The following is a 23,055-nucleotide window of genomic DNA, read 5'->3' on the forward strand; positions in this document are numbered from 1 at the left end:
CCAGTCCCATTTTGAGAAAAGCATCCCCACACCATCAAGTTCCCACCTCCGAACTGTTGGTATGGTGTTTTTAGGGTGATGTGCAGTGTCATTTGTCCTCCAAACGTGGTGTGCATTACCAAACAGTTCATGTTTGCTCTCATCCAACTAGACTAATTCTCCCAGTATTTAACTGGCTTGTTCAAATGTTGTTCAGCAAACGTTCAGAAGCTTAGATATGTGCCTATTTATCAATAAACAAACAGCAATCCAGCCTCTTGTCAATGCAAATGAATATCAGCTGGTTCAGTCCTAATTGATGGCCTACAAAAAGGTTTGATTGCCAAGGTGTGAGTCAAGACACTGACTGGTCTCAAGACCATCGCAAACTATTTGTTCCAAAACATAGCAACGCCATTCGTTACCATACAATGGCTCAATTAAAGTCCAAATGGTAGAGTTCAGGAGAGATTCAAGCAACATTCCCATACCGGGAGTTGAACCCCAGCTATCTGGATGAAAACCAGAAATTCTGACTCCTTGACCATATGGGACACATTATGATGTGTGTTCAATTTATTTTTTGGGAAATTCTTTACCTTTCAATTTCCAATGCCAAAACAAAACAATTCAGATTACATTCCCATACTGGGAGTAGGAGACCTGTGAAAACCTGTAATCCTGACTGCCACATCATATGGGACACATTTGGTGTCTCTACCACTTATTCTCTCTGAAATTTTCTGCATGCCAGTCAAAGCCCAAATGGTGGAATTCAGGGAATGTTCCCATACGAGGAGTTGAACTCAGGCTGTTTGGGTGAAAACTACAAATTCTGCTTGCCCATATGGGACAAGTGCTTTGTTTTTATTTTCCAAAATATTGGAGATGTATATGGTAGAGTTCCAAGCACAAAATATTGGAAATTTTCTCCATGAAAATCTAAGCCCAAATGGAGGAATTCAGGAAATGCACCCATACTGGGTGTCAAACCCAGGTCACTTGGGTGAAAACCAGGAATCCTGACTGCTTGCCCATATGGGAAAAGCCTTTGTTTTGTTTTCCAAAATATTTAACATTTCCCCAAGATCAATCGGATGTTTTCTGCATGAATGTTAAAGCCAAATTTGTGGAATGCAGGGTATAAAATTGCTCTCATTCTAGGAGTCGGACCTGGTTCCCTGGGTGATCCATGCCAACATATTGAAAGTCAGGTAGTTACTTTTCCAGTTGACAAAGTCTAAATAATAGAGTTCAGAAGAGATTCAGGGAACATTCCCATACTGGGTGTCAAACCCAGAAGACCTGCGTGAAAACCAGAAATCCTGACTGCCTGCCCATATGGGCCACTCCTTTGTTTTGTTTTGTTTTGTTTTTTTCCCAAAATATTGAACGTTTCCCAAAGCGCTTTTTTTTTTTTTTTTTTGCTGATGAATGTTAAAGCTAAATTGGTGGAATGCAGGGTAAAAAATAGATCTCATAAAGGGAGTCACACTGGGATTAATATCCATGCAACACTACCAGTATTAAGGGAATGTTGCCCTACCAAGTGTTAATCAAAGTCCAAATGGGAGATATCAGGAGAGGTTGAAGGAACATTCCCACACCGGGAGTCGAACCTAGGCCACCTGGGTGAAAACCAGGAATCCTGACCACTAGACCATATGGGACACTTGATGCTAGGTCTTCTTTCCAATTGATACGCTCAGGCCAAAAAAAAATACATTCCCATATCGGGAGTAGGAGTCCAATAAAAACCACAAATCCTGACCACCAGACCATATGGGACACGTGGGTCTGCCAGTTTTTCAAAGCGCAAAATATTAGAAATTTTTTGCTTGATCAAAGCCCAAATAGTGGAAAACAGGGAACATTCCCAAACCAGGAGTCAAACTCAGGTCTCCTGGGTGAAAACCAAGCAACATGGCCGCTTAACCATATGTGAAAATCCCTTGTTTTTTTTCAAAATATTGAACATTTCCCCTAAGTTAACGGTAAGCGGGACGGGTGTTGGAATGTCTGCTAGTTTTTGTTTGCATTGTTCGATAGCACTTGCCTGGGGGAAGGAGCTGGAAGAAGACAATTATATATGACTCGTGCACTCATTGTAGTAGTCTCGCCACGCTGCACTCTTTGCATATCTGTTGTTGACCAATACTGGCCACTCATGCCAGTAGCATCTGCTCCAATTGCACACTGATTGAAGAGAATCTGCAACATTTGCAAAATAAACATTGTCCCAGATTATCGCACTACTCGCTTGAAGTCTCGGTGCCCTTTGCACAATGGTCATTGCACCGGACTATTGCAATATTAGTCTTTCGAACTGCTCTAAATGCTAGAGGACTCTGCATCTTTTTGCACAATTGTCAAAAAAAAATGAACCAGCATTACGATAGCTAGCAACCCTAAATTGCTCAGTGACTGTTTTTTGTCAACGTCTTTATGTCTCAAAAGTGTTCTCTGTCAATTGACTGTCTGTTGTCGTACGAGAGTGGCTCCAACTACCAAATTCCTTGTGTTTTTTGGACATACATGGCAAATAAAGATGACTATGTTTCTGAAGGGTTGGTGACCAGGATGTGGAGGGTCCAAGAGGATTTTGCATGGTCTTGTCTGAGTTTTGGCAGCGTGCAAGTTCTCAAATTCTCTCGTCTGTTAACTTTTCAAAATCTATGATCTGATCACACATTTGTAGTGTTGAGAATGAGTTTGCATCATCCACACAAAAAACTCCAAAATAGACCAGCCAACAATTGGAGAAAAAAAAATGACGCGATCCGCTCGGGATTTTTAAGCGAAATTTTATATTTTTTAAATATAAAATGTTGCTTTTCAGGTAACCATTTGGCTTACGGCCATACTACCCTAAAAAACGCCCGATCTCGGAAGCTAAGCAGGCGCAGGCCCTGTTAGTACTTGGATGGGAGACTGCCTGGGAATACCAGGTGCTGTAAGCTTTTTCACTTTAGATTCTCGTGGAATCGTTTTCTTATCGGTGGTTGACCTAAATTATAATAAAGTCATTCTCTCTCTTATGACTTACCATCTCTTTATTAGGAGACAGAATCTTCACGTACCTTTTTTAAACATCCCGTATCTCCTTTTCCGACAGTAAAAAAAAAAAAAAATCTACACACACATATATCTACATATATATATCTATATAGATATATATATATATATATATTAGTATCACGTGATACGTCACGATTTTATCACATCAGTGCTTTTAATTAGCTCGAGGCTAAGGATACGAAGGTATGGATCTTTAAATGATACGTAATTATTGCACATTATTGTGTGGACCTCAAAGCCACGGTTTATGAACCCGAACCACTTCCGAGGAATACATTACAGTCGAGTGAATGGCAGTATTAGAAGGAGTAGATTAGATAAATTCAGAATCAGCAGAATAAAAATCAGAATATTTGCCGAGTATGTCAGAAACATACAAGGAATTTGCCTCCGGTACTTGGAGCCCCTCTCGTGCGACAACGGATAGCCATTTGACAGAAAATACTTTGGAGACATAATCACATGAGACCAAAGTACAGAGAATCACTGAGCAATGAAAGGTTAGTGGTAATGTGGTCATGTCAAAGCAAATTTTGTGTTATTTTTTATTTTTTGACAATTGAGCAAATGATGCAGAGTCCTCTAGCAATTTAGAGCAATTTGAAATGACTGATCGAGCAATAATCTGGTACAGTGACAATTTTTCAAAACGTGAAGAGACTTCGAGAAATTTAAGCAGTATAAAGCGAATCGTAGTGCGATAATCTGCAACAGTGTCCATTGTGCAAATGGTGCAGATACTTCTCAACCACATGAGTGGCCAGTATTGGTTAACAACAGATATGCAAATTGTGCAGAGTGGCGAGATTACTACAGTGAATGCACGAATAATGTATAATTGGCCCGACAGAGATGGGACAACAATCTCAAGACAAATTGGCAGCATGTTACAATGCAATTGTAAGTGAACTGTTTAAGAAGTTAACGGTAAGCGGGACGAAGGTGTTGGAATGTCTGCTAGTTTTTGTTTGCATTGTTCGATAGCACTTGCCTGGGTGAAGGAGCTGGAAGAAGACAATTATATATGACTCGTGCACTCACTGTAGTAGTCTCGCCACGCTGCACTATTTGCATATCTGTTGTTGACCAATACTGGCGACTCATGCCAGTAGCATCTGCTCCAATTGCACACTGATTGAAGAGAATCTGCAACATTTGCACAATAAACATTGTCCCAGATTATCGCACTACTCGCTTGAAGTCTCGGCGCCCTTTGCACAATCGTCATTGCACCGGACTATTGCAATATTAGTCTTTCGAAATGCTCTAAATGCTAGAGGTCTCTGCATCTTTTTGCACAATTGTCAAAAAAAAAATGAACCGGCATTACCAGATAACTAGCAACCCTTAATTGGTCAGTGACTGTTTTTTGTCAACGTCTTTATGTCTCAAAAGTGTTCTCTGTCAATTGACTGTCTGTTGTCGTACGAGAGTGGCTCCAACTACCAAATTCGTTGTGTGTTTTTTGGACATACATAGCAAATAAAGATGACTATGTTTCTGAAGAGTTGGTGACCAGGATGTGGAGGTTCCAAGAGGATTTTGCATGCTCTTGTCTGAGTTTTGGCAGCGTGCAAGTTCTCAAATTCTCTCGTGTGTTAACTTTTCAAAATCTATGATCTGATCACACATTTGTAGTGTTGAGAATGAGTTTGCATCATCCACACAAAAAACTCCAAAATAGACCAGCCAACAATTGGAGAATAAAAAATGACGCGATCCGCTCGAGATATTTTTAAGCGAAATTTGATATTTTTTAAATATAAAATGTTGCTTTTGAGGTAACCATGTGGCGTACGGCCATACTACCCTGAGAAAGCCCGATCTCGTCTGATCTCGGAAGCTAAGCAGGGGCGGGCCTGTTTAGTACTTGGATGGGAGACCGCCTGGGAATCCCAGGTGCTGTAAGCTTTTTCACTTTAGATTCTCGTGGAATCGTTTTCTTATCGGTGGTTGACCTAAATTATAATGCAGTCATTCTCTCTCATGACTTACCATCTCTTTATTAGGAGACAGAATCTTCACGTACCTTTTTTAAAAATCGCGTATCTCCTTTTCCGACAGTAAAAAAAAAAAAAAATTTATACACACATATATCTACATATATATATCTATATAGATATATATATATATTAGTATCACGTGATACGTCACGATTTTATCACATCAGTGGTTTTAATTAGCTCGAGGCTAAGGATACGAAGGTATGGATCTTTAAATGATACGTAATTATTGCACATTATTGCGTGGACCTCAAAGCCATGGTTTATGAACCCGAACCACTTCCGAGGAATACATTACAGTTGAGTGAATGGCAGTATTAATAGGAGTAGATTAGATAGAGTAAATTCAATCAGAATCAGCAGAATCAAAATCAGAATCCTCTATATTTGCCAAGGATGTCAGAAACATACAAGGAATTTTTCTCCGGTACTTGGAGCCCCTCTCGTGCGACAACGGATAGCCATTTGACAGAAAATACTTTGGAGACATAATCACATGAGACCAAAGTACAGAGAATCACTGAGCAATGAAAGGTTAGAGGTAATGTGGTCATGTCAATGCAAATTTTGTGTTATTTTTTATTTTTTGACAATTGTGCAAATTGAAGGGAATATAGAATACTTTATATTCTCATATGTAATTCTATATGTAATAGAATATAATATAGAGTTTCAGGGTCTAACTAGTTTGGCAGAGGATGTGTATTACAGTATAATCAGATAAGGGGGTAGGAGTTTTATTGCAGGAAAACCCCCCCATCAGGTGGTATTTGGAGACACATCTCAAGGAAGAAAGGAACTGCGGGGAGCCACTATAAACATTGAATGCAGGAATGTGAGCCGACATCTGCAGGCGACACCTGGAGCAGAAGTCTGGAGCCAGATCAAATGGTCATCATTCTGCAGGACAACGATGACGTCATATTACGGACCAATCAGACGACAGCGATTCTATACTGGCCCGTTTGAAACATTGTATAAGTCTGGGGTAGAATCAGATAGTTTCAGTTCGACTACTTTATCTGCTAAGGATAAGATAGGGTAGTTACGAACCCAGAGCTCTGCAAATGTATAGACTCCTCTGTCAGGAATAAATTGGTTGGTTTTGATACATTGTTGTGAACGAAGTTCTTTCACGAAAACGAACACGCTTGGAACCACGGGAGTTAGGAGATTTTAAAACACAGGTTCCTTTAAATGGTGACCCCGACGTGATCCTGAAAGGACATTAGATAAAAAGACAGAGGAGCAGGCAGTAATTCAGTTGGAATGCAAATCTCCCCGGTGCACCGAAATAAAAAAGGTGAGCAGAAGCCTGTTTGATAATATCACGAATTCTGCACATTGGAAATGGCGAAATTTGGGAGACTTGTGGTACAGTTGTTTTGTTGTCAATAGTTAATAAGACGTGTTGTTAAAATTGCATAATTAAAAGTCAGGGTAACGGAGGACCTGACGTCAGGGTAACAAGGTACCTGACAAAACCAGGATAACAGAAAATCCTGGGATAAAGTAGGGTAACAAGGTACCTACTTGTCCCGTCGTAGACTGACTTGAAATCGGACGCGGTTTCACATTGTAACGTTTCGGTAGACGGGGATTTGGGGACCCCCAAAAACCGATTTAGAACAAGATGAGTGTTCCACTAAAACTCGGGGTTGTGAATTGGACAGTCGCGTGTCGAGGTAATGAATGTTATATGTGTCGGATTTGTGGATTGAAAGAGAAAGGCAGAAAAAGAAACAAACAGGATTAAGAAGTGTGTGGGCAAAGTGGAAAAGAAAAAGGAATGTAAGTTGTTTCACGTAACAGAGAGGTTATTCTGAAAGGGAAACAAAGAGGAAGGAAAAGTTGGATGCTGCAGGGTGGAGAGAGAAAAGAGATTTGAATAAGAAAATAGAAGAGAATGAAAAATTGAGTGGAAAAATGTATGAGATTTGTCTGGTGTGCCCTGCCATGGCAGCTGTTCAGCGAAGAAAAAATAAGAGCGACAAATTCCCCCGCTAAATACAATTTACGGACCTTTCCGAAAACGGCCCCAGTGACGTCACTATAACCGGCATTGCCGGTCAAGGGGCGGCTCAAATGGCAGACCATTTGTAGAGGGGAAATAAAACTCCTATCAATTCCGCACGAGCCCGCATTCAAAAAGGTGGGTAAATGTACAAAAATTGTCTTTAAAAATGTTTGAGTTTTTACAGAAACAGCTGCTCGGACTGGCTGCTGTTGGTGTAATTTGGATCCAGGGGCTGAAAAAGTTGACGGACAACATGAGCCTGGCGTGTGGTGACATAGTGAGATTGATACGCGCCTGTTGCATTTCGGTTCACCAATCGGATGATATTTTGACACGGTCGGGTCTGAATAATGTCGAACCTGAAATTTTATTTGCCCCTTTTGCTCCTATAGTATTTGCTGTGTGACATGTTCCCGTCCTCTTCCCCAACGGTGCCGAAGCTTCCGGACTTCAAACCTCTCATGGATCCCAGTTCTCACTTCGAACATTGCATAAGTAGTTGGACAGATAAGACAGGATCACATCCCTCGCGTTTAAGAGAGGCAAATGTTATTTATAGAATAGCTTTACTTGAGACCTTGCCGGTTGAAGTTAGGACTGAACTTATTAAAGACCCTGACCTCATGAAAGGGGGAGATAGCTTTTTTAATTGTCATGTGTCACACCATTTGAAACTTTTTGTCGACAGAAAACACAAATCATCAGATGAGGTAAAGGACATGCAGGAACAACTTTTGAAGCTACAATTGGCCCAGGGCCGTAAAGTGGCCATTAAAAAAAAAAAAAAATAAATAAAAATGGAAGCAGAAAAGCAGATGTGGATGGCGCAGGGGTCAACGAGGAGACGAGGCGGGAGTCGTGACAGAGGACACCAACGGAGGCAGGGGAAGCCCTTGCCGACCTCCAACGGACCAAGCGTGCTTCAATTGTGGTCAGTATGGACACTGGGATTGCCAATGTACTGTTTACCCAATGATTCAACAATGACCTCCAGTGGAACCCGGAGAGGCCACACCTCAAAGAGGAGACTACAAAGCTTCACGAGGGAGAGGTGGGCGCGGCCCGGCAACAGCATCCGCAGCAGGCTCCACAGCAACAAGAGCCATCTCGCCAGTACTACTGCGATGAGGACTGGTCCGAATGCCCAATGAGCCCGGAGCCAGGGGACGGAGGAAAGACAGAGCCTCTGAACCCCGCTAAGGGAAGACAGCCACCTGAATGAGCTGTGCAGGGGTGCCCATGAGTCTGCCGATTACGACACCATTAAAGACTGAAATTGCTGGACAGTTTGTCCTCATGAAAAGAGGGGCTCCAGTGGACCTGATGGGCAGAGATCTGCTTATCAAGACCAGGGCTACCATCCTTTGTAGCCCGGATGGACTGACGATACGGTTCCCCGATGGGACCATGATGAACTGTGGACAGAAGTTGTCCTCCGGATGGAACATGATACAACATGAACTTCCGGAAGCAACTGCTGACATATATTGGGCCCGACTAAAACCTGAAACAAAGGAGGGAGGCGGAGTTTACTCGGCCTTCCTGCGGTGGAAGTCCTGGATCGACTCTCTTGCCCCCTATCGTCCTCCAATTGATCCTCTCCATCTCACACTGTTTTATGATAAAAATGACGATTTGGTTTACAGAGAAGGTTTTGAGCCAATACAGGAGGAAAACGGGATGATCCATAAGTAAAAGTATTTACATAGGGAAGCAAGGTGTGGCAGCGGCCTCCACCTTGACGCCAGAGCAGAGTGAGTGGTTTATGAGTTTGACATCTTTTCCACTCCTGCACTAGGTCATAAAGTGAGAATTGGGACCCATGGTGAGAAAATGCCATTTGGCAAATGATTGGCAACAAGATCAAATACCTAATGTGTTGTACTCTCCCATTACTGAATGTTTTTGTATTCAAGGTACCATGGTGGACGGAGGGGTGTTGGAGCATGTGACTTTAGCGCGATTCCATGGCAGAGAACTCTTGGACCATGAGGACGCCGCACAGTTGTTGAGCTCGCTGCCGGACTCATTGTGGTCCGAGGGTCCTGCAGACGGGGGTCTGTGTACATCCGTGACTCCGGTAACATTCGAGGTAAACCCGACTGCTTTTGTTAACGTTAAGTTTTACGAGTTTATGGTATTGCAAGGGCCAGGGAGATTTACAATACGATCATTTAATTAATGCAATGGATAGAAGCCTGGTCTGTATTGGTTTAGGTGTTATGGTTCAACCAATAAGTGTGCTGTGTTCAGTTTTGTCTGTGTGGTGTATGTGAGAGGACATTACCTCCTGGGTCCAGGTTAATGTTATTGTCTGTGAAGTCTCGCTTGTCATGTCATGTTAATTGTTTATGTTTTGTGTTTAATGTTTGTGTCGTCTTAATTAAAAGCAGAAATGGAGCACTACTGAGCTGGCTGACAGGAGTAGTGAAGGATGTGATCACGTGAAAGAGACTATAGACCTTTAGTTACCAATGACAGTGTGACTGATGAGAGAATATGGTCTACAGACTGTTGAAAGACTGATTTGTTGAAATAACATTATTTTACAGGACGCCCAGGAGGATGGAGCTTGATAGTGTATTGCATGATGTTGGTGTGCTGACTTAACGCTGATTTTATGTGATTCTTGGTTTATTGACATTAACACTTTTGTGAGACAAATTAACAATTGGTTGGGGAATAATATCAATGTTGGGTGACAATTGCCGACTTGTCCCTTCTCTGGAGTATGTATACAGCAATTATGTAGTCCATCCCTTTGGCACGGGTATCTTTTGCAGAGTTGTGATTAATTTATATAAGGGTTTGTTTGCAGGTCTGGTCAGGGGCCTCTCCGACGGAAGGAGACGACCTGCTGGTTTGTGTATGGGGTTGTGTGTGGATACTGTGTTTTGGTGTTAAATTAGTCATTAAACAAAGGGGGAAATATGTACATCCTGTATGTTTGGTCAAAGAAGGTTATAATCATGACTCTGGTGATCTCCCTGATTATAGTTACAGGAATCTATTTTGGAATGCCTTCAATACAAGGAGAAAGAGTGACCAAGAGGGCCGTGAAGCCAACAGGGGCCCTAGAATTGAACTACACATTGGGGGAAAAGACGGTATACCAATTTGAATTGTGTAAGGTGGTAAATTGTGCACGCTGGGGCGACGCGGCGGGATACGATATTTACTTTTTATGTAAATATATTTTTATGTAAATTTTATGATATTATACTTTTTATGGATTATTATGATGCGGCCCGATTAAGTAAGATGAGGTCTGATTTGTGGTGGATGTGTGGGGATGGTCTGTTGTGGGACTTCCTGCCCGGGAATGGACAGGCACTTGTGCATTGGTCTCTATGATTAAGCCCCTCTCTGAGCAGGAAATCACTCAAATGACGGATTTCACCTGGGAGCGTGACTGGTGGGGTAGCTTGAACCGTTTCCGCCGTATGGTCAGTGGCTTCAACGTGGGTGGAAATGCTTGGGAAGAAGGTGAGGACCCCACCTACCTGGATGCCATTGGAATTCCCAGAGGTGTCCCGGATGAGTATAAAGCTCGCCGTCTAATTTCCGCAGGTCTTGAGAGTATTTTTATATGGGTAACTCCGAATAAAAATGTTGATTTCTTAAATTACCATCATTACCAAATTCAAAGATTGGTGAATTTCACCTCCCAACTAGCGGAGGGCATCCATGAGCAACTATCAGCTACATCTCTCATGGCATTCCAAAATAGGTTGGTCCTTGATAGTATGTTAGCGGAAGAAGGGGGTGCCTGCTCTCGAATTAAAGGACATTGTTGTACAATTATCCCCAATAATACGGCGCCAAACGGAAAGATCACCAGAGCCATGAAAGGTTTGCAAGCCATGTCTGTTAAACTTAAATCAATGTCTGGAGTGGAGGACAACCCATTCTATAGCCTGCTTAATAGGATGTTTGGTAAATGGAGAGGTCTCATACTGACTTTGGCAACTACCATCATAATTGTCATGGCTGTGCTTGCTTTTTGTGGATGTTGTATTATCCCTTGTCTCAGGAACCTGGTTCTCAGAATTGTCCTCAAGGCCTTTGTGGGTAAGGACCCCTACGGCCAATATCAGCTGCTGTCCCTGGACGAGGACAGGGTGGCCATGGAATCGCTCGCTCCATTGAACGATACCGGTGTATCCTCTCTTTAAAGTTTTAAAATTTAAAGTTTTGTTTTGCTGTGCTTAGATTAGGTTTATTGAGTATTGTAGTGAAATAGGCTGCAGGTATAGGGGTTGTTGATCTTCTGATTATCAGAAGATCAACTTGGGGGATTGAAGGGAATATTGAACATTTTATATTCTAATATGTAATTCTTTATATAATAGAATATAATATAGCGTTTCAGGGTCTAACTAGTTTGGAAGAGGATGTGTATTACAGTATAATCAGATAAGGGGGTAGGAGTTTTATTGCAGGAAAACCGCCCCATCAGGTGGTATTTGGAGACTGCGGGGAGCCACTATAAACATTGAATGCAGGAATGTGAGCCGACATCTGCAGGCGACACCTGGAGCAGAAGTCTGGAGCCAGATCAAATGGTCATCATTCTGCAGGACAACGATGACGTCAGATTACGGACCAATCAGACGACAGCGATTACATACTGGCCCGTTTGAAACATTGTATAAGTCTGGGGTAGAATCAGATAGTTTCAGTTCGAATACTTTATCTGCTAAGGATAAGATAGGGTAGTTACGAACCCAGAGCTCTGCAAATGTATAGACTCCTCTGTCAGGAATAAATTGGTTGGTTTTGATACATTGTTGTGAACGAAGTTCTTTCACGAAAACGAACACGCTTGGAACCACGGGAGTTAGGAGATTTTAAAACACAGGTTCCTTTATCATGAATATGTACTACTGTACATAGCTTTCAGTCCTCAGGCGTTATTGTGTTTTTATCCTCTGTGGCGACGCGTTACTGTATGTCAGAAAGTGCGAATGTGCTCTTTTTTGTGCTATCACCAAATAAAAACAATCAGAGCTGCCAGTGAAGGGGAATCAAGCCACAGAGGCTCAAGCCTAAAAGTGTACACATGATTTGCTTGTTCCCAAAAAAAATATTGTTTTATTTTTTTTTATAAAAGGCCAATACATTTTTAAAAAACATCCATCCATCCATTGTCTTCCGCTTATCCGAGGTCGGGTCGCGGGGGCAGCAGCCTCAGCAGGGAAGCCCAGACTTCCCCAGCCACTTCATCCAGCTCTTCCGGGGGGATCCCGAGGTGTTCACAAGCAAGCCGAGAGACGTAGTCTCTCCAGCGTGTCCCGGTGGGACGTACCCGGAACACCTCACCAGGGAGGCGCCCTGGAGGCATCCTAAACAGATGCCCGAGCCACCTCATCTGGCTCCTTTCAATGCGGAGGAGCAGCGGCTCTACTCTGAGCCCCTCCCGGATGACCGAGCTTCTCACCCTATCTGCAAGGGAGAGCCCGGACACCCTGTGGAGGAAACTCATTACGGCCGCTTGTATCCGGAATCTTGTTCTTTCGGTCACGACCCACAGCTCGTGACCATAGGTGAGGGTAGGAATGTAGATCGACCGGTAAATCGAGAGCTTCGCCTTTCGACTTAGCTCCTTTTTCACCACAACGGATCGATACAAAGTCGCATCACTGCAGACGCTGTACCGATCCGCCTGTCGATCTCCCGTTCCATTCTTCCCTCACTCGTGAACAAGACCCCAAGATATTTGAACTCCTCCTCTTGGGGAAGGATCTCATCCCCGACCTGGAGAGTGCACTCCACCCTTTTCCGACTGAGGACCATGGTCTCAGATTTGGAGGTGCTGATTCTCATTCCAGCAGCTTCACACTCTGCTGCGAACCGCTCCAGTGAGTGTTGAAGATCACGGCCTGATGAAGCCAACAGAACCACATCATCTGCAAAAGTAGAGATGCAAGACTGAAGCCACCAAACCGGACTCCCTCTACACCTAAAAATTCTGTCCATAAAAGTTATGAACAGAATCGGACAAAGGGCAGCCTTGGCGTAGTCCAACCCTCAGACTCAGACTCAGACTTACTGCCGGCAATGCAGACCAAACTCTGACAGCGGTCGTACAGGGATCGAACAACCCGTATCAGAGGGTTCGGTACCCCATACTTCCTAAGCACCCCCCACAGGACTCCCCGAGGGACATGATCTGCTCTGTGTCCTTTTCCTTGTCCTTTAAGTATCAATGTACGTGTTTTATTTATTTGTATTTTGTTCAACTGTACCTATTCTTCCCGTGTGCTGTTGTCTTGCCCCTTTTTAATGTATGAGACCTGTCAAAGACAAATTTCTGTCATCTCTGGTGTCAGACGAATAAAGTTTCGATTCAAATCTATTCTATTTTACTGAATATTTTCCATATGAGACGCAAAATAACAATGACAAAAGCAGTCCAGATGCGCCATCTGTAAATATGGATGACCATGCTAAACAAAAAACAGTGCGCAGTATGCAAGATATGAAAGACAAGAGCAGAGCATTTTAAAAGTGCACAGTGTTTCAAGGAAACATTATGATACTGCGCTTGAACTTTTACAAAAGAAACCAATGCAGACATTAATTGTCATGATCTCAAGTGGAGTGGAAGTTACTGTAGTTTCGTGGTGATCATGTGCACCTCACGTGAAAGGTCCCTGGTCGGCTAAAAACTGGGTGTGAACAAGGCCATTTAAAAAAACATTATATTATTATTATAAATCTGCCATGAAAAATAGCTTCACCAAAAGGTGAAGCTGGCAAAAAACCTTCTCACCGTGGGGGAATCGAATCCCAGTCTTCTGCGGGGACACCGTGAATGGTTCTGTCAGTGAAGGGGAATCAGGATTGAGAGACTGAAGACTGGAGGGCAGCCGGACGGCCAGCGTTCCAGCGGAGATGGAGTCGGCCGTCACGTGCTGAAACAAGGACCTGACAGCCCTCGCTTTCACACGGCCTTCCCGCATTGCATTGGGATTTTAGTGATGAAAACTGAGTTTTCCAAAAATTCCACAAAGTTTTTGGAGTGAGAAAAATGCAAGCACATTTGGCGTGAATTTTTGGAATGTGTCGAAATTAGAATGGAGTGAATCGAGTGAAAATTGTGAATGTAGAAGAACGTCAAAAAGGTAAGCAGAATTCATTCGGCTTTGGTTGGAAATAATTTTTAGATCTTGTTTCTTTTTTGCTATTAAAGACACAACAATGGGCATTTATGTCCTCAAAAACCATGCCTCAAGTGATGACTGCATCCTGGAGTTGTCCTTGAAGTCATCAAGGTTTTGCAAAACCTACATACTGTAGTGTAGCACTAGCCGTTGCTATGCTTTTTGGACTCATTTATGTGCTCAATCTCAGATACCCCAGAGACCTCCGTTACACCTTTGAGGTCGTGCAAAAGATTATTATGGACACGGATGGGCGTAGTCTTCAACAGAGCACTTGGAATGAAGAACAGTCTGCTCCTGTTCTCGGAGTCGTAAATGTGCTGCCAACAGAAAAACATGTTAAATGTTTCTTTCATTTTTTTACATGAAGTTGCCGTTTGTGAGTTAAGTCGAAATTGCCACTGCGACTTGTATTTTTTAGATCGTTTAATTTTGTAAAAATTTATTTTTGTATAATTGTATGGTTTGTGTAATTGTATAATTTATTTTTTCATATTTGATGTATAATTTTCTACTGACCTCTTTCATATTTATTTTATTACGGTCAATTTAACCTCTGAAGTAGCAGACAATTGTACTTATTTGCGCCTTTTCTCAGTTTCAAACTGGAATTTTAAAGACGTTGTTTAAAGGTTAAATATTAAAATGTTTTGTTTCTCAGTTTAGTCCAAATCAGTTGAGTTATAATATGTGTGGCTTCAATACATTTGGGAAAGCAAATTTAAAAATATATTTACAGAGCTAAACGGGGTACTATACTGAATAAAAGGTTGTTTTAATTTACTTCATTTGAACATCGGCAGCACTAGATTAAAATGTGGCAAATTATGTAATTTTCCCCACTTTTTGAAAATGACGTAAGTTTACCACATTTTAATCATGTGTAACCGATGTACATGTTCAAATTTAATAAATTCAAAGTCCTTTTTTGGGAGTGCAGGGACATACTGAAATTACTTTAATGCTATGTAAAACCGTCAATAAACATGAACATTGAGAAATCAATTTAGAGACACATTTAAGGTCATGGAGCCTGGACATTTTCATTATGTGCAACTGATGTACATGTTCAAAATAAGTAAATTCAACGGACTTTTTTTTCAGTCTTCGCTTAAATTGTGGTTAAATGTCATGTTCATCGGGGAAGAGTGAGGCAAAGTGGATGTGTAAATTCAAATTTGTGAACTTCAAACAAATTGGAATTCTCCTGTTTTCTTTTTGATGTGCAATCACTTTAAGCCTAACAAAGTCTATTTGTTGCAATGAAGCTGAGATAAAGACATTTAATTACAATAATCAAGAATAAAGGCTGATGAGATCCACTGGGGAAGAAAAAAAAAACCTTTGGAAGACTTTTATACATATTTGCCGCAAAATCCTACAACCATAGAATGGCAAATAAGGTTGATATGACTCATTCTCAAACAGAATATTTGTATTTATATTGTCTTGTCAAAGTGTTTTGATGAGATGGTCTTCTTTTCCTTTGGGCTTGTCCCTTTAGGGGTCGCCACAGCGCGTCATCCTTTTCCATGTAAGCCTATATCCTGCATCCTCCTCTCGAACATCAACTGCCCTCATGTCTTCACGACATCCATCAACCTTCTCTTTGGTCTTCCTCTCGCTCTCTTGCCTGGCAGCTCCATCCTCATCATCCTTCTACCAATATACTATTTCTCCTCTGGACGTGTCCAAACCATCAAAGTTTGCTCTCTCTAACTTTGTCTCCAAAACATCGAACCTCAGCTGTCCCTCTGATGAGCTCATCATTTATAATCTAAAAAAATAGGACAAAGTGGAGAGTCACATTTCATCACCACACAAGATATGATCATAAAAGCGGTTGAAATGGTAATCTGTATTAAATGTTGATTAATATTCTAATCAATACAGTAAAATGTTGAGATGTTTCACTTGATCGACAGTTTAATGCCTATCATGCCCTTCACATTAATTCACTGTCGTCCTGGCTCAGCATCATGCAGGGTTTCCTTTCAGCCTTGGTACAGCCAACAGTTTTAGACAGACAACTTTTGTGCCAGGATCTAGCTACCCAAGCCATGGTTGTATAGTGGTTAGTACTCTGCGTTGTGGCCGCAGCAACCCCGGTTCAAATCTGGGTCACGGCAGGAATGAACCCCTGCAATTACTTTTTTTAGTGTTGCCGTTTGGTTTGTGGGACAGTAAAAATCATCCACAGGGGCTTGCAGAGGGCCCAATACTTTTGTGGGGCTAGTGGCGCAATGGATAATGCGTCTGACTATGGATCAGAAGATTCTAGTTTCAACTCCTGGCTAGCTCGTGTGCAGTTTCGCATGTGGTATTAAACCCAATTCAGAATGCTGTATTTGTTACGTTCACCTTAAATGTCTGCGTCACGCTAACTCATGCAACACTGTCACCGCATACCGTGTGGAGGAAACTAATTTCGGCTGCTTGTATCCGGGATCTTGTTCTTTCCGTCAAGACCCACAGCTCGTGACCATAGGTGAGGGTAGGAACGTAGATCGAGCGGTAAATCGAGAGCATCGGCTTAGCGCCTTCTTTTGTCACGTTCGTGGTTAGGGCGAAGGCGAGGAACGCAAGGCAAGAACATGGAGGATCCAAGTGCAGGGAAGCAGAGAGGCAAGGCATGAGTGCGGGAGTCTCAAAAAATATTATTTAATCTTCAAAAAGGGCAAACAAGGATATTGGATAAAGCAAAACTAAACAAAGTCCCACAACACATAACAACAAAACCAAAGTAACAAAGAAACACTTGAATATCTAAAACTGGAAACAAACTATGACCTGTGAGTAAGACGTGAAACAGATAGGGACAATGACACCTGACAATGACATGGCAAAGACATGTGACAACGACAACTGGCAACTATGACATGGCAAAGATGTGACAACGACAATGAACCGACAAGAACTGAAAGAAACCAGGGAACTAAATACAAACAGATTGACGAGACAACGAGGAACACCTGAACAAGACACGAGTGGTTGGAGAGAGCTGATTGGTCGACACAAGGTAGACGAGAACAGGTGGACACAATAACCTAATGAGCACACGACAAACATGGAACACAGGAAAACATGGAACAAAACTAAACACAACCCAAACCAAAACACAGACCATGACAGTACCCCCCCTCTAAAGGAACGCTGGACGAGCGCCGCCGGAGCCGGGACAGGAGACGGCCGCTGGACGAGCGCCGCCGGGACGGGAGACGGCCGCTGGACGAGCGCCGCCGGAGCCGGGACGGGAGACGGCCGCTGGGCGAGAGCTGCCGGAGCCGGGACGGGAGACGGCCGCTGGGCGAGAGCCGCCGGAGCCGGGACGGGAGACGGTCGCTGGACGAGCGCCGCTGGGACGGGAGACGGCCACTGGACGAGCGCCGCCGGAGCCGGGACGGGAGACGGCCACTGGGCGAGAGTTGCCGGAGCCGGGACGGGAGACGGCTGCTGGACGAGCGCCGCCGGGACGGGAGATGGCCGCTGGACGAGCGCCGCCAGAGCCGGAAGTGGAGCCTGGCGCAGATGCCGAGGAGGAGGAACGGGAGCCTGGCGCAGCTGCCGAGGAGCAGGAACGGGAGCCTGGCGCAGCTGCCGAAGAGCAGGAACGGGAACGGGCGGCATTGAGTTTTGGGAGTAGAGGGTATGGTAGGGGCACAGGGTCTCGGGAAGGTGAACGAGGAAAAATGGCTGGTGCTGAACATGGTGGCTTGGGGGCAGGTTTGACTAGACGTAACTTAATTGGAGCCGTGGAACAAAGTGTGGCAACGGATGAAAAATTAAGTGACTCGGGAACAGGGGGAAAAAAACGAGAGGGCAAAATTTTACCTTTACTTGGGCGCCTACGTTGGCCACCACGCGGCGGTCCGGGGTAGATGGCCAAACGGGTGCCCAAGAAAAGGTCCGAGGGAAAGGATTTGGACTCACTGGGGTTTGAAACGGCGAGACGTGACAAAAACTGACTTGGACGGGATAAACGAGGGAAGGAACCAGAAAAATCGAAATCTGTGTCAGAGTAAGAATCAGACAGGAGGTTAACTAAATCGGGGCCATCTTCACAATCAGAAAAATCAGAATCTAAAAAAACATGTTGATGCAAAATAGTAGGACATGGTGAATAACTAGGACAAGTGGGGGGCACAGATGAAAAGGACAGAAAAGACTTAACGATTGGGCTTACTGGAGGAGGGTAGGTATGGTTGGCAGGCTGAGGACGGTGGGAGGCAGTTTGGTGGTGTCCAGGGTGACGCCATGTTCTTCCCACTGGATCCTGTTCTGGTCACTGTGCCAGATGATCCTGTTCTCTAAAAAACTGACTCCAGCCGAGAGAAATTATGACATAGGTGACTGTGAACTGCTGGCGGTGAAGGTGGCTTTGGTGGAGTGGAGGCACTGGCTAGAGGAGGCACAGACTCCGTTTTTAGTATGGACAGATCACAAGAACCTTGAGTATATTAAATCTGCTAAAAGATTAAATGCGAGGCAGGCTAGATGGGCTCTGGTTCTAAGAATGGTAAACCAGATGCTTTATTACGTATTTTCTGTGAAGAGAATTCATTGTCCGACCCTAAGACTATTTTGCCCAAGTCATGTTTCATTTCTGCTTTTGTTTGAGACGTTGAAACTGCGGTTAAAGAGGCTCTGAAGAACACTCTTAGCCCTGAAGATTGCCCTTAAAACAGGCTTTATGTGGTTCCGATCTTAAGGGGAAGAGTCATCCACTGGGCTCACACTAACCATACCGTATGTCACTCAGGCATTGCCAAAACGCAATCTGTGGTCGAACAGCGCTTTTGGTGGCCTAATGTTAGGAGGGATGTTATCGATTACGTCAATGCTTGCCAGGTATGTGCTGCTAACAGGCCCTCTCGTCAACGTCCTTCTGGGGAGTTGCGACCCCTGCCAATACCACAACGTCCTTGGTCAGACATTTCCGTAGACTTTGTGACAGGATTACCGGCCTCGAAAGGTAATACCACCATTCTCACAGTTGTTGACAGATTTTAAAATGGAATTTTTTTAGAATCATCTTTTATTGTCATGAACATGCATGCATGCACACAAAATTTGTTCTCTGCATTTAACCCATCACAGTGAACACATACACATGTTACTGGAACACACTGGAGCAGGGGGCAGCTGAAGCGCCCAGGGAGCATTTCAGGGTATCAGTGTCTTGCTCAAGGACACCACAGCCGTGAGTCTGAGAGATGTTGGCAGATGGTCCAGTCGGGTTCTTGAACCTAGGTCCCCCACAGTGGCAGGCAAGGATCTTAACCATTGGGCCACGGCTGCCCAATTCTCTAAGATGGCACACTTCATTGCACTTCCGAAACTCCCCTCAGCTAAAGACTGCCGAGTTGATGATTAACCAGACATTCAAGTTTCATGGTTTTCCCAAGAATGTGGTATCTGTTAGGGGCCCCCAATTCATTTCACGATTTTGGAAGGAGTTTTGCAGTGTAATGGGTGCTACCGTCAGTCTGTCATCTGGGTTTCATCCTGAAACCAACGGACAAACCGAGAGGCTGAACCAGGACCTGGAGACTGGGGTCCGATGTTTCGCTTCACAGGAGCCACAACCCTGGTCTCAGAAGCTGGTTTGGGTCGAGTTCTCTCACAATTCCCTCCCCTCTGCATCCACTGGTCTATCGCCTTTTCACGTTGTGCATGGTTACCAACCATCTCTATTTCCTGCCACAGCCCCAGAGTCCACAGTTCCAGTGGCATTGACATTGGTGAGACGCTGCAGGAGGACCTGGGAGCGAGCCCGCCAGATGCTGCTGCGCCAGGGACGGTCCTACAAGACCGCAGCTGACCGTAGGAGGACACCGGCCCCGAACTACAAAGTGTGTAAGCAAGTTTGGCTCTCCACCAAGCATATTCCACTCCGGGTGGAGTCCCGTAAGCTCGCACCCAGGTTCATTGGGCCCTTCAGCATCACAAAGATAATCAACCCTGTCACCGTGATGCTTAGGCTCCCTAAGTCGATGCGGGTCCACCCTACTTTTCACGTCAGCCTGCTCAAGCCCGCCCGGGAGTCCCCTCTGGTCCCGCCTTCCAGGCCCCCTCATCCCCCCCGGTTTGTGGATGGAGGCCCTGTCTTCTCTATGACGCTGCTGTTGTCGTCTCGTCGGAGGGGGAAGGGGTTTCAATATCTGGTGGACTGGGAGGGCTACGGGTCTGACGAACGTTCGTGGGTGGCGTCTGCGTTTATCGTGTATGACTCGCTTATTCGGGACTTCCATGTAGCGCATCCAGGGGTTCCGGGGCCGTATGGGGCCGGCAGTTAAGGATGGGTACTGTCATGGGTGTGTGTTCCGGTTTTTGTCTTCCCCCTGTTTCACACACACCTGCTCCTGAGAGCATCTTCACCACCTGTGCCTCGTTCACCCGAATTACCCATTGCATTTAACCTCGTGTCTCATTCTTTTTCATTGCCAGTTCGTTGTACCTTGTCGTCACGTTCCAGCATTCCTTGTTTCCACGTCAAAGACTCACAGTAAGACTAGACCCTGTTCCAATTATCGACCTCGCCTTTTTGCCTCATGCGGACATTGTATCGGTCCGTTGTGGTAAAGAAGGAGCTAAGCCTAAAGGCGAAGCTCTCGATTTACCGGTCGATCTACGTTCCTACCCTCACCTATGGTCACGAGCTGTGGGTCATGACCGAAAGAACAAGATTCCTGATACAAGCGGCCGTAATGAGTTTCCCCCGCAGGGTATCCGGGCTCTCCCTTAGAGATAGGGTGAGAAGCTCGGTCATCCGGGAGGATCTCAGAGTAGAGCCGCTGCTCCTCCACATCGAGAGGAGCCAGATGAGGTGGCTGGGGCATCTGATTCGGATGCCTCGCGGAAGCCTCCCTGGTGAGGCTTCGGGAGTATGGGGTACTGAACCCCCTGATACGGGCTGTTCGGTCCCTGAGATGTTCCGGGCATGTCCCTCCGGGAGGAGACCCTGGGGACGACCACGAACACCCTGGAGAGACTACATCCTTCGGCTGGCCTGGCAACGAGCTGAATGAAGTGGCTGGGGAGAAGAAAGTCTGGGCGTCCCTGCTAAAGCTACTGCCCCCGCGACCTGACCTCGGATAAGCGGTAGAAAATGGATGGATGGCTGGATGGATGGTGTGCATTTATCATAACTTAGCATTTGTAAAAATTCAATTCTGCTGTGCATTGTTGATGGTGCGTTTGTAGATCAGCGCATTTATTTTTGAGACAAACCGAACGCAGTTTTCAAGATACACACACACACACACACACACACACACACAAAAGTTGAGAATCTTCACACGCAGCCTTTTGATCCTGATTCCCACTTCACTGGAAGAACTATTCACGGTGTCCGAGCAGGTGAGAAGGTTTTTATCGAAGCTGTTTTTCAAGGCAAATTAATTTTAAAAATAATAATAACAATAACCAGTCCTTGCTCATACTAAGTTTTGAACAAGGAACCTTTCACACATGAGGTGCACATGCACACCACTAAGCTATGGTAAAATTCACTGCAGAACATCACCAGCACACCATGTACAACAGCTGCCTAACAAACAAAAAGACTGTTTCCACCCGGTCTCGAACCGGGGACCTTTCGCGTGTTAGGCGAACGTGATAACCACTACACTATGGAAACTGTGGTGGGTGTTGTGCCCAATAGCAGACATGCAGTTTTTGACAGACCAGCCCACCAAGTAACCAACTCACAAGCAGAATTGAATATTTACAAATGATAAGTCATAATGGAATTTATTTAAGCATTACTGAAGTAAGAATTCTTTTGAGAGGACCAAGTGTTTTGAACAGTTATCAAGCCAACCATCTTTTCTTTGTATTTCTACATCAATGGAATTCCTACAGCCATTTGTGATTTGACGGGGCTGCCGGTTTTCCACCTGGTTCAGCCACAGTCGGCTTACCGGGGATTTCAGCAGGGTCGGACCATCGACTGTTGGATTCCCATAAAAATGACTCGCAGTCAAGTCATCATCTTGATAGGAAACTGCAGCACTGTGGCATCAGAGGATGTCAATATTGATTGGACCAAAGGCTTTTGGCAAGTCTAAAACAGGTGGGCTGCCATAGGTTTACAGGTGGTGGGTCACTTAGAGGAGGGTCTCTCCTCTTAGTCTGATTTGCGTGTTTAGGTTGCTGTATATTTTTACCCTGTGTGCCTTTTCATTTTGTAGTGTGTGTGACCTGTCGTCCCCCGCACGCTGAATGAATCTCCGAAAGTGGATATTCTCTAGCTGGAGCTGTCGGCCTTGTCACAACGGGCATTGTAAATAATTGGCAATAACAATTATGTTTTACTTTTCAAATAGCTTGAAGCATGCACACTTATCTCTTATTTGGAAAACTATGCAAGTGAGCGTGAGAACAGGTGGTAACGAATACATTAATAAGTGTGTTTTAATAAGTTTAAATGTGCTTAAAGCATGTGAGATGTGAAAACCTTTATTTTAACTACAACCCCAACGTTGTGTTAAACAGATAAAAAGAGAATACAATAATTTGCAAATCATGTTCAACCTATATTTAATTGAATACTCTACAAAGACAAGATATTTAATGTTCAAACTGATCAACTTTATTGTTTTTAGCAAATAATCATTTACTTCGAATTTTATGGCTACAACACATTCCAAAAAAGCATATATACAAGGTTTATATGTTTCTGGGTGTTAATGACCTCACTTTCAACTTATTTTATCCTCTCTCGATGCCGCTGTGCATTATTGGTATCCATTTACTGTCTCAATTTAAACTGAAATTCTCAAATAGGAAGCATATTTGTTCATGTATTATC

The 23,055-nt window shown here is 44.1% G+C and overlaps 3 non-coding genes and 1 pseudogene across 3 annotated transcripts; 2 read left to right on the forward strand and 2 right to left on the reverse strand.

Moving 5' to 3' along the window:
- Window positions 1-1,577: 1,577 nt before the first annotated feature.
- trnae-uuc (transfer RNA glutamic acid (anticodon UUC)) lies at window positions 1,578-1,649 on the reverse strand. The gene has a single exon. It is a non-coding gene; the product is annotated as a tRNA-Glu (tRNA).
- A 1,180-nt stretch (window positions 1,650-2,829) lies between these two features.
- On the forward strand, window positions 2,830-2,939 carry LOC133473140 (5S ribosomal RNA; annotated as a pseudogene).
- Window positions 2,940-4,849: 1,910 nt separating this feature from the next.
- On the forward strand, window positions 4,850-4,968 carry LOC133473139 (5S ribosomal RNA). The gene has a single exon (XR_009786970.1). It is a non-coding gene; the product is annotated as a 5S ribosomal RNA (ribosomal RNA).
- A 16,841-nt stretch (window positions 4,969-21,809) lies between these two features.
- trnav-aac (transfer RNA valine (anticodon AAC)) lies at window positions 21,810-21,882 on the reverse strand. The gene has a single exon. It is a non-coding gene; the product is annotated as a tRNA-Val (tRNA).
- Window positions 21,883-23,055: the final 1,173 nt, after the last annotated feature.

This window comes from Phyllopteryx taeniolatus, unplaced genomic scaffold (assembly GCF_024500385.1).
Source record: "Phyllopteryx taeniolatus isolate TA_2022b unplaced genomic scaffold, UOR_Ptae_1.2 contig_138, whole genome shotgun sequence".
NCBI lineage: Eukaryota > Metazoa > Chordata > Actinopteri > Syngnathiformes > Syngnathidae > Phyllopteryx > Phyllopteryx taeniolatus.